Raw genomic sequence first — 12,028 nt, 5'->3', positions numbered from 1 at the left:
TTTATTACCTTTGTTTGTGTCTTATTTAGTTCACACTAAACTGGTATTCAGATTCAGGGAATGAATAATTTTTATTAAAAAAAATATATAGAAGCAAAAGTATGGAGCTGTCAAACATTTTTTGGCCTCCAGAGTTATTGCTAGAGTTAGGTGCCTGCCTGCACCACCAATCTACTGCTACTGGAGGCTGTTCCCCCCACCTTTTGTTGTCCCCTACCTTTTTTTTCTTTATCATTGTTGTGGCTATTATCCTTGTTGTTATTGATGTCGTCGTTGTTGGATAGGACAGAGAGAAATGGAGAGAGGAGGGGGAGGCAGAGAGTGGGAGAGAAAGACACCTGCAGACTCGCTTCACTGCTTTCAAAGCTACCCCCCTGCAAGTGGGGAGCCAGGGACTGCAACCTGGATCCTTAGGCCCAGTCTTTGCGCTTAGCACCATGTGCACTTAACCCACTGGGCTACCGCCCGACAGATCCCCTGTTAATATTTTTAAAGTCATAAAAAGGTAATAGTTTAAGTTGTGTTTAGGATGATACTTAACTGATAAGCCATGACTCATCTTTAATCATATAAATGAAAATAAAATTAGCTTAGCATCAAAAAATATTTGATTTCCCATAAAATTGCATTCTTTATTATAATATTTAAAGAAAAACATTTTGGTGATAAGTATCTAAAACAGCTCTTCCATTTTAAGTTCCTCATTCATCTTCAAAGGGTTATGTGTTTTTTAAATAATCCTTTCAGAATTTTATTTTATTCCACGTCTTTATAAACTGATTAAGAGTTTTAAAGTACTTCCTTTACAAACGTTATTATGAAAAAATCCATTTATTATGCATTCATATAATGCATAATATAGCATTATCATTAAAAATTATCTGTTAATATAGCATTATCATTAAAAATATTCACATAGTAGGGTCAGCAAAATAGCTTACTTGGATAGTGAGCTGCTTTGTGATGTCCATCACCCAGGTTGAGGCCTGACCCCACTGCACATAAGGCTTTGGTGTTGTGGTCTTTCTTCCTCTCTCCAAAAAAAGTGTGTGTAAGGGGAGAGGAGGGGACCACAATAAATTTTACTTCAATCTAGTTTTAGAAAACAAACCTAATCTTGGAAGTATATGTTACAATTTTTTATTTAAAGTCTTTTGGATTTTTTTTTGCACTATTTTATATTGCAGTGATTTTTCACAGTCCAACAGATTTACATGCTAGATTTTTATGCATTAAGATGGAAATTAGATTTAGAACAGTGTTGCAAGATAGAACTTTACACATGAAAAGCAAGACTATTTCAGTAGACATCAAGACTATTTTAGTAGTCACCTTACCAACTAGTGTTCAGTATATACTCATTCTCTGCATTTTAATTTTTTTAGTTTTTTAAATTTTTTAACTGTTTATTTATTTGTTATTGGATAGAGACAAAGAGAAATTGAGATATAAGGGGGAGATAGAGAGGAAGAGAGACACCTGCAGACCTGCTTCACCACCTGTGAAGCAGCTCCCCTGCAGGTGGTGAGCCAGGGGCTTGAACCGGGATCCTAACCAGTCCTTGTGCTTTAGGCTTATCCCGCTGTGCTACTGCCCAACTGCCTCTGCATTTTAAATTTTGTCTATTAAAAAATCAAGCCTTACCACCTTTTCTTACATCCTTCCACCTCTTCTGCTCACCCCTCCCCTAATATACACTAATTTTGAATGCATTCAGAGGAAAGGTGTGATACTCTAGTTATCAATGCTTACAATCAACTATTGTTAAACAATTTTTAATTTACTAATTAAATACAACTGTTTTTATATCCCATCATTAAAACAGTTTGTGCCCTCTTTTTTTTTTTTTTTTTTTTTAAATAATGGAAGTCGTTACTTTAAACCATATGTGCAATACCTTAGAAATCTCTGCTTTATCAAAACTAAGTTCTGGATGCATGATCAATTTTGAAAAAAAAAAAAAAAATCGCCATTCCCAATATTTATTTCTAATATTCTCAAAATGTGAGATGACTTTCAGCTGTAATAAAAACAAAATTGCATTTCTTCAGACAGGGCACAGAGACAGGCATACTTTAACCACTAACAGCTAGCTTTGCATATTTATGTTTATATCAAAGAAGCACAGCGAATTTCAAAGTTGTCTTTTGTCTTCACATATCTGATTTGGAGTAGTAGCCTCTCTCAGGTCCTCCCCTGCTTCCTTATCTCCTCACCCAAATGGCATACCCACTATTGCACCCATGATTCCTTTAGTGATGGGCATTATGAGCAGTTACTGCCATGCCCGACCAAGGGTCTCTGGGTCAGTCCTAAATCTAGGATCTAGGAGGGCGGAGTTTATGGAGCAAGTGGAGGCTAAGTCTCTCCCAAAAAGCTGGCCGCAGTGTCAGGACTGACTGACTGGAGAAGTGTAGCTCACCCCCCTACCCTCACCCCCCCCCAAAAAAAAAACAATCCAATCACTTCTGGACTTGGTTCTTAGCGCCACAGAATCATCTTTCACTGTCTATTTGTATCACTCGCCATCTCCTCATGCCATGATCAGGAGAGGGCAAATATGTCTGAGGAGTCACTGGCACTGCACTCACAGCAGATAAAGACCGAGTCTCCCCGAAGAACTGGAGAGGCAGAGTTAGCGGGGGCAGCCTGTCTGCAGCGCCTCCTCCACCCAATGCTAAAGCCGCGAGGGCGCGGCGCCCAAAGGGGTGGGTGGGTAGGTGGGGGCGGGACAGGGGACCAGAGGGGACCTAGTAGTCACGAAGTCTTCTCCGCTGGAACGGCCTCCTCTCTGAGTGGTCCCTCCTCCGTAGTTGGGAATTAGTAAAAAGAAGCTCTAGCCAAACAGCCGCCCCCACTGAGCAAGACCAGGATGGGGAAGGAGAGCGTCTAGGAGCTGGCTCCGGACCGGGAGGTCCACTAGTCCAGAAGGGGGATATGAGAGTGTCCCCTCTCGCCTCTGTTTCCGTCCGAGGGAGAAAGGTCTGGATCACTGTGGTCCACGCTACACTGTTGTTCTGAGACCTGCCGCCCTTCCCTGAAGCCGGGAGGGGTGACGATCTAGGTTATCCTTCGTACTCGGCCCGCTGCACCCCTCCGTGGCCTCTTGGTTGGGTCCAAGGGCGGGCCTGACCGGAGCTCCACGTGCAGCCAAGAGCTCCGGTTCGGCTCCAGAGACTGTGCTGCTTCCCCCGCCCGCTCGGGGCGGAGCCTCCGGGGGCGGGGCGGAGCGGGTCTGGGGGCGGGTCTGGCACGGAGCCCTAGTCTGGCTTCTCAAGCCGAGACTGAGGAGCAAGGCAGGTTCGGCGCGGCTCCACAGGGTCGGGAGCTGGCGAGAGCCCGACGACTGATGCTCCGGACTTTTTCCGAGGTATGAGAAACAACCAGGCGCCCGGGGGTCCTCTGTCCGCACTCTAGCCCAGCTTCTGCGCCCCGACCGCCCGTTGTGCCCCCTGTCGGTTGTCCGGGCAGCGGCGGCGGCTGGACTGGGCTTTCAGAAGGTTTTTGGAAGTCTAGAGCCCTGGCCGAGGCAGTGTCCCCTTCTCCGCGTCTTTCATCAGCCAGCTCCTGGCTTCCTCGGCTTTGACGTCGGGCATCGTGCGGGAAGGTGGCCTCTCTGCGAGCCAGAGCTCGTCCACACCGGGGCAGCAGGACGGGGCCGGGCAGCCGAGCTGGCCGCGGAGAGGCGAGGACGTGGGGAGCAGCGTCTGCGGCGAGGCCGGAGCACCGCGGCGCCGCGGGCCGCTCTCGGCTGGGAAGCCCGCGCGCAACTCCGGGTGGTCCCGGACGCTCTGTGTGCGTGCGGGTGGGGGGGCTTGAGTCTGTAGCGCCCCGACCTGTGACCAAGTGGATCGGAGCCACCCATTGAGCCCTTGAGCCCCGCTGCTCTGGGCGCTTTGCTGCCTGTTGTGCGCACACCTTGGCCAGATAGCCGGCTGCGGGAGGGGACTGGAGCGCAGTGTTTGTCCCTTGAAGTGTCTGGTCGGGAGATTGAGTCTGAGCGACGCAGCGCCAGAAGGGGGCCTCGATGGGATGCGAGTGGGGGGCGCGGCCTGCAGAATTGGGTTTGCGGTGTGCAGGCCCGGCGACGGGCAGTGGAGACCACCAGCCTCTCTTCGAGATGGGCCAGAATGGACAGGTATACACAGCTGGGGGGATCTTCCTGGACCCGGCTGAGGAACCTGGATTCCCCAGAGAACCTAACCTAATGGGGAAGGAGCTGGGGGGGGGGGCATTTTCTTAAGTGGAAAGCTGTCAAAACAAGCGTTTTAAAGTTGAATGAAAGCTGCCAGATTTGCAGGCCTTGCACTATGTAGCTAGTAGCTAACGAAATATTAGCTTTTACACCCTTTTCGTTTTTATTCTTTAGCAAAACAAAACAAAAAATCACTTGTGCCAGTATTTCCCCCCAGGAGCTGTGCAGTGCCCACAGCACGGAATGTAAAACTTCAGCCAGCATTCTTGGGTTGCTTTTGAGTTCAAGCCTGTGAGATCTGCAGTTTCTTTGTGCAGGAAAATATCTATCTACATTTTCCATGTCTGATTCTTCTTTTCTTCTCCCAGGACCCGGCAGTATTTATTAACTTTAAGTATCTGCTTAAATGTAATTTTTGCAGGAGATACTCCCCCGTTGCCACAGGATGTAGTTTAGGGATTAGAAAATGCTGTTGGAGAAAGCTGCTAGTGGCTTCATTTTCCAAGAATGTAAGTCATTTCCTTTCTGATTTCAGAGCGTTGATATTTCACAGCATCAAAACTTTGTGGGGGAATTTTTTCCCGTAGTATATCTGTCATTTAAAAAGTTTCTGGCTTTTGGGTTTTCTTCCTTGATCAGCACATATATTTAGGCTGATCAACGTTAATGGCTAAGACATTTTTCAAGATCTGCAGAATTGTCAGACAGTTGTAGAGAGTAATTTTAACAACCAAGGAGACCTACAGCCAGCAGGATCAGAGAGTGGGGGAGGGGAGAAGAACAGAAGAGAGAGAGACAGGAAAACAGATGCTTTTGCTGTTGTCCTTTGTATCAATAATATAAAACTTTTCACACTTAATTATTTTCTTTGGGTGTGGTCTTAAGAAACAAAAGGGCTATGCTAAAAGGAAAATACATTATGAGACAACTGACATTTTAATGCTCTTTCAGTATGTTTGTAGACATAATGGATTTGTATTCCATATTCAAATGGATCTTGTGAATTATTAGATGAGAGGGACTCCACCCAGAGAATATCTGCTATCAAGTTATCTGCAGAATTTCTTCTCCAGAAATCAGACTATAATATGAACTAACCTCCCCCCTCCACTGAATGTTTGTTAGAGTGCCTAACATCTGACAGTAAAGGACCACAGTGATCAGTTTTTGCAGTGAGCAAAACCTTTTAGGGAACAAGAAATATTTTTCTACTTCTTCCTCCTTTTTTTTTTTTCCCCAGGTAAGAGACTAAGCTATCATCTTCAAGTGTATGCTTTGAATTTGTGTATTTGAGACTATCCTGACTATAGAAACACAATACAGGCCAGAGTGAAGACACTACCTTTGAAAGCAACATGTTCATGTACTTTTCTTTCATAATTTTTAGCTACGTGTTCTATAAAAATGTATCCTCTAGGCTGAGTGGAGTGGATTATTGTAGAACTTTTCTAGTTTCTGGACTTTGTTTCTTCTTTCAGTAAAGTTTATGAAGGTTTTGGCTTTCAAAACCTGTGACATAATAGACTGTGTAGTCTTCCATCGCAGATGCTTAAAATGAAAGTTTCGAACAGAATTGTTTTTTACTGAACTGTCAGTGTCATAGTTTCCTGTAAAAGAGTCCTCTCACAATTAACTTTTTTTTTTTTTGATAGAGAAGTTCTTTGTAGTTTTTAACTTGTATGGTGTTCATTTTGATTTCTAAGGATCTGGGTTAAAAAAAACCTGCAAACAATTATTTTATTACATGAAAGCAAGTACCACGGAAAGATTAATTCAGTCCAGATGTAAAAATGTATGTGAATTTTAGATTTGGATGATCTCAACAAGTTTCCCTTTTGTTGATGAAGCTGCCTGGATCCCAGATGGCACTCACAAATTATCCTTTAGGTGGTTTTCTGAGTTCAGAACTAAATTTCATGGGCCTTCTCTAAAGTCATTTCAGGTTTTTATATATTCTAAAGGATAGGACATTTCCTACATTTATGCAGAGAGAGATTTCTCCTATTACTTCCTAGTAAAAATCTCTTTAAAGCTCTGGTTTTGTGGATCAAACCCCTCTCACTAGTGGGAAAACTAGAGATACTCAATTCAGTATTATGTAGGTAAAACATAGAAGCTTGACTTTCATTTATGCAATTTTAACTTTCTTCTTTTAAAAGAGTTTTAAATGAGCTTTTACTTCTCAGAAATATAAATTTGTGAATTCTGATACAACAGCTTGTCCTTGTACGGTGAACTTTTCTACCTATACAAGAAACAACTTAAATATTAAAAGAAAAAAACAAAACTTAATATCAGAAGTATAAAGGGTATATACACCCTTTATACTTCTGATATTAAGTTTTGTTTTAATTATTATGTGTGTGTTTTAAATATTATGTGTGTGTGTGTGTGTGTGTGTGTGTATGAAAGAGGAGAAAGACATATATATATATATATGTCTTTGTAAGATTATATAATTACACATTTCAGGAGTTTGATACTTTATAATCTGCATAATAATTGAGTGCAATTGGGCCTAATAAAATAGAAAAGACTTAGTGAAGGAATTTTGAGTGGTGAAATATTAGTTAAAATGTATCTTTTCAAAGCCACAAGCAGGAAAAATGGTATTGTGCGCCTCTGAAGTTAAACTTTGATATAGGGGTAGTAGAGAGAGCTTTCTGAATTTCACATTATGCAGAGGAAGAGACTTTGGGGACCTATAAAAATAAGTAGAAGCAAGTTAAAAGGCATAAATTTGAGATGGAGGAAGAAGTAGAATACTGGGCATTGAATTGCAAGAAAGTCTAAACTTAAAGAGATGAGCATTTAACACAGGACTGAGGTAAGGAGCTTTCTACTTAAAAGTGCAAATTAAGGAATAAGGATTTTGGGGGGTCGGGCGGTAGCGCAGCGGGTTAAGCGCACCTGGCACAAAGCGCAAGGATCCGCATAAGGATCCCTGAACTTCACAGGCAGTGAAGCAGGTCTGCAGGTGTCTGTCTTTCTCTCCCCCTCTGTCTTCCCTTCCTCTCTCCATTTCTTTCTGTCCTGTCCAACAATGAAGGACATCAACAATAACAATAATAACCACATCAAGGCTACAACAAGGGCAAAAAAAGGGGGGAAATAGCCTCCAGGAGCAGTGGATTCATGGTGCAGACATGGAGCCCCAGCAATAACCCCTCTCCCCCCCAAAAAAGGAATAAGGATTTTTAACTAAGAAAAAAAGGATTAGAATTAACATCCCTTCAAGGTCTGCTATAATGTGAAATATGTATGCTAAGTGATCTTTATCCTGGACATCTTGCCTGCATTCATGTTGGATCTCTGGTGTTAAATGGTGTTTTGGAACTCGATGCTTATTACTGTGTCTATCCTCACCTCCAAGTCACTTCCCATTTCAAAGACCTGAAACGCTATTAATCTAGGTTCCGGTGTTTCTGCAAATATTTAATGAGTAGCTCCAACATTTGGGGAGACTACAAATGTCTGCTTCCCATACTGTGGAGCCAAAGGAGAAGTTTACATAACTTTTAAGTAAAAACAAGCCATCTGTGCTTCCAGTTATCTTGTATGAATTAGTTGTGTGCTTACTTCTGGAAGCAAGTTTCTGTGACACTTTTTATATGTATCCAATGGAGTAATCATACAATGTATCGTATTAATCAAAGAGACATTATAAAGTATTGAGGAGGGAAAAGAAATCACTGATCTGACGGTTGTATTACTTCAGGAGGAGAAAAATGTGGTGCTGAAACAAATTCACAGCTGAACTAAACACATGCTGAAGGAGAAGGCAGTCCTTACTGTAGCTTGGGATTGTCTACAACAGCTTTTTCTTTGGTTGTGTTTTCTCACCTTTCTTAATGCCTTTGTGTGACCTTACTTAGCAGAGTGATGTTTATGCCGCAAGAAATTAAGTAGAGATCTTGTTATTAATGTGGTAATCAGGATAATTTTTGACCCCAATTTTAAGACCCCACTATTCTTGTATTCCAATTTAACGATATAGAGTATTTTAAATGAACAGTCTTTATACACAGATATTATATAACTTTGAGAAGTTATGTTTTTCTCATGTATGAAGACAGAAAAATCAGTATTTTATACTAACATAACCACAACTGCAAGTAAAGTAAGAAATTATTGGAAAACCCCAGCAAAGTCTGAATGAAGATGTTAGGAAATTGATGGACTTTTACTTAGTTTCTCAGGCAGTTGTTTGTCTGGTTCTGGTTAATTAATTAATTATTTATTTTTCTTTTCACAGATAGCAGTACTTGTGCCTTTCAGTTTCTATAAATGATGATGGTAGAGGGGGAAATGAGATTCTTCATGGGTTTAATTCTTTAGGTTTGTTTTGAATAATTCATTGTATACAGACAGAAAAAAATATGTAGAGGACAGAAGTACATAGCATGCAGTAACCATATCCTGGCAGCCACCATCCAGTCAAGAATCAGAGCACTATCAACAATCATCTCTGGCTTTTTCCTGAAGTTATAAGCCTTGTTTCAAGGGTGACAACTGTTCAGGACTTTATTAGTATTGGGTAGCTTAGCTTTTATTTGGATCATATTCAAAACAGATTTGTTCTTTCATATGTCTTCTTCAGATCAGTATAGTGTAGTGTCTAGTCAGATGCAGGTAATAGTAATTATTCTTTTTTCCTTTTTTGTTGATGAATACTTGGTTTGTTTGGAGGAAAAATAAGGTGTGATCATCCAGTGGTTAAAGAGAAATTGAGCACTTTGGAGTGGAGTATGTAGTTATAAGACTAAAAGAAAACGTGAGGGAAAAATACAGCATCATGAAAATTCTTATGGCTCAACTTAGTCCACAGAATCTCAGTATTTTATGGACACAATATATTAAGTGGAATTTGCCATGTTTAAATTGTGAACTGGGAAGAGAGGGGGACCTTAGATGTAGCCTAGTTCCTATTTTTGATGGTGGAGAAAGGTGAGAGAAAAATACAGTGTCCTGGAGAAAGGTGAGAGAAAATTACAGCATAATGAAAATACTTATGGCTCAACTCAGTCCACAGAATCTCAGTATTTCATGGACACAATATATTAAGTGGAATTTGCCATGTTTAAGTTGTGAACTGGGAAGAGAAGGGGACCTTAGGTGCAGCCTAACCCCATCATTTTTGAAGGTGGAAGGACTACGGCCCCATTAAAATTGAGTGACTTATATAAAATCTCACAGCTAGTGACAACAACAAGAGTAGAAGCAGCTTCTGACTATATCTAGTCTTGATTAGTACCATCTATACCTCTTACAACCTCCTACAGTCCAAGCCCTAAACCCTGAATCCAGTGTGCTGGAGAACTGGGTGCCCTTGTCTTATCCACACTAAGGTGTCCCGTGGCTCTGTTCAGACAAAGTGGAGTTGCAGCCCCAGTGAGGCAGAATGTTTCTCTGTTAATCTCTCTCTCCCCCCCCCTTCTGCCCTCCATTCAGAGACTATTGATACCTCCTTTTTCTTCCTTCCTTCCTTCCTTCCTTCCTTCCTTCCTTCCTTCCTTCCTTTCTTTCTTTCTTTCTTTCTTTCTTTCTTTCTTTCTTTCTTTCTTTTTCTTTTTAATCTTTATTTATTTATTGGATAGAGACAGCCAGAAATTGAGAGGGTAAGTGGTGATAGGAAGGGAGAGAGACACCTGCAGCCATGCTTCACCACTCAGAAAACTTTCCCCTTGCACATGGGGACATGAGGCTCAACCCTGGGTCCTCGAGCACTATAATATGCATGCTCAACCAGATGCATCACCACCTGGCCCCTCCTTTTTCTTTATCTCCTCGTTCCCTTCTATAAGACTTGGGATTTCAAGTGCCAAGTTAGTGTTTTGTGGTCCCTCTTTACTCTGTTATTGACTCATAAATGATTTATGGAGAATCCTAATTTCCAAGGAACTGCTTCCTCCATGTTCCAGAAGAGTTCATTAATTAAGAGAATGATGAATAAAAGACTTGGCTTTCCCCCCCCCCCTCTGCTACCACTATGCCTCTCTCTTTCTACACACTTTCCCCCACTTTCCTCCCCCCTTTCTACTCACTTTCCCCCACTTTCCTCCCCCCTTTCTACGCACTTTCCCCCACTTTCCATGCTATATTTTCTTAAATATCTCTGGAAACATCTGTTTCTACTAACACAGTTGTGAATTTCTGATGCTGCAGTCTGTGGCAGTCCTCAGGATGCACTTATTTAAAATACAGGTTTATGAGAAATCCAGTAAACAAAGTGCTTTAAATTTTTTAATGCTAGAAATACTAATGGCATGTCTTTTGTTACTATACCTTATAGATTTCATGTTAGAATTTTTGGAGAAATTAACTGTTACTACTGGTATAAGGCAGCTATTTACTAATCTGATATGGGTCCAGCCACTTTGTGATTTTCTGTTATGAAAGGAAATGGTTTGTGACCTTAAAATGAGTTTTTGAGAAAAACAAATTTAAGCACATTAGAAAGACACATTTACATCTTAACAGCATAATTATAAGCCTTGTCAAAATAGGCACAACATTGTCCAGGACATATGTCATTCTGGTTTGTTTATTAAAGGGACTTATCCTGTTATCCATGTGGCCAGATATGTATTGTGTCATATCTTGAATTTAATGTGCATTGCTCTAAAATGTTCATTACATTCATCAACAAACAGGTCTTCTGTTTTTTGTTTTCATTTCTTTTATTTGATATGGCAGAAATTAAGAAGGGAGGGGGAGATAGGGAAAAAGAGAGAGACACATGCAGAACTGCTTCACTGCTTGGAAACGTTGGTCCTTGCCCATGACAATGTGGGCATTCAGTGGGGGTGTACCACCACTTGGCCCCCACACACATATTATTTTAAGGTTATCCTGAGTACATTGTACAAAGTCTTCCATAAAGTTTCATGTTCTCTTGAAGTAACCAATATACATCTACAAAAAGATGTTAATGTTTCCATATAAGTGTTAATAGGTCCTTGTTTTAGGGAACAAAATCAGTGATGTCCCTAGCTTCCCTGTAGCTTGTTGAATTTGTATTGGATCATGATGACAGCTAGGGAATTTTCTTTTCCTCAAGTGCGAAGAGTTTTCTAGAGGCAACAGAAATATTCAGGGCCTGTTAAAAGTCTCAAATATATATATATATATATATATATATATATATATATATATATATATATATATATATATATATATTTTTTTTTATGGGCATTGACAGGTTAACCCATACTCCCAGCCTGTCTCTCTCTCTTTTTTTTTTCTTTTTTATTTAAGAAAGGATTAATTAACAAAACCATAGGGTAGGAGGGGTACAACCCCACACAATTCCCACCGCCCAATCTCCATATCCCACCCCCTCCCCCGATAGCTTTCCCATTCTCTATCCCTCTGGGAGCATGGACCCAGGGTCATTGTGGGTTGCAGAAGGTAGAAGGTCTGGCTTCTGTAATGGCTTCCCCGCTGAACATGGGCGTTGACTGGTCGGTCCATACTCCCAGTCTGCCTCTCTCTTTCCCTAGTAGGGTGGGTCTCTGGGGAAGCTGAGCTCCAGGACACATTGGTGGGGTCTTCAATCCAGGGAAGTCTGGCCGGCATCCTGATGACACCTGGAACCTGGTGACTGAAAAGAGAGTTAACATACAAAGCCAAACAAATTGTTGAGCAATCATGGACCCAAAGCTTGGAAAAGTGGAGAGGAAGTATTAGGGAGGTACTCACTGCAAACTCTAGTGTACTTCTGCTTTCTTACTTTGGTGTCATACTCCAAACTCAGTCAATTTCTGCTTTGCGTTTCTACTTCTTTTTTTTTTTTTTTACATGCATAACATTCCCCAGATTCCCATTTAGCAA

General features: G+C 41.4%; 1 protein-coding gene across 6 annotated transcripts in view; it reads left to right on the top strand.

The window, feature by feature from the left end:
* Positions 1-12,028, top strand: part of FRMD6 (FERM domain containing 6) — a 324,351-nt gene that overhangs the window by 215,633 nt on the left and 96,690 nt on the right. For 2 of the 6 annotated variants that reach the window (XM_060174975.1, XM_007532049.3), the window contains exon 1: positions 3,231-3,370. The exons of 2 other annotated variants lie outside the window; for them this stretch is intronic. The gene's annotated coding sequence lies outside the window, so the exon portion shown is untranslated. Of the gene's footprint in view, positions 1-3,230; positions 3,371-4,011; positions 4,139-12,028 lie in introns of those variants that run through there. 2 more of the 6 variants (XM_060174973.1, XM_060174974.1) reach the window with 2 other exon arrangements.

This window comes from Erinaceus europaeus, chromosome 16 (genome assembly GCF_950295315.1).
Source record: "Erinaceus europaeus chromosome 16, mEriEur2.1, whole genome shotgun sequence".
In the NCBI taxonomy this organism is placed as follows: Eukaryota; Metazoa; Chordata; class Mammalia; order Eulipotyphla; family Erinaceidae; genus Erinaceus; species Erinaceus europaeus.
The sequence above is the reverse complement of the archived record's forward strand: the minus strand, read 5'-3'. Positions and strand labels throughout refer to the sequence as shown.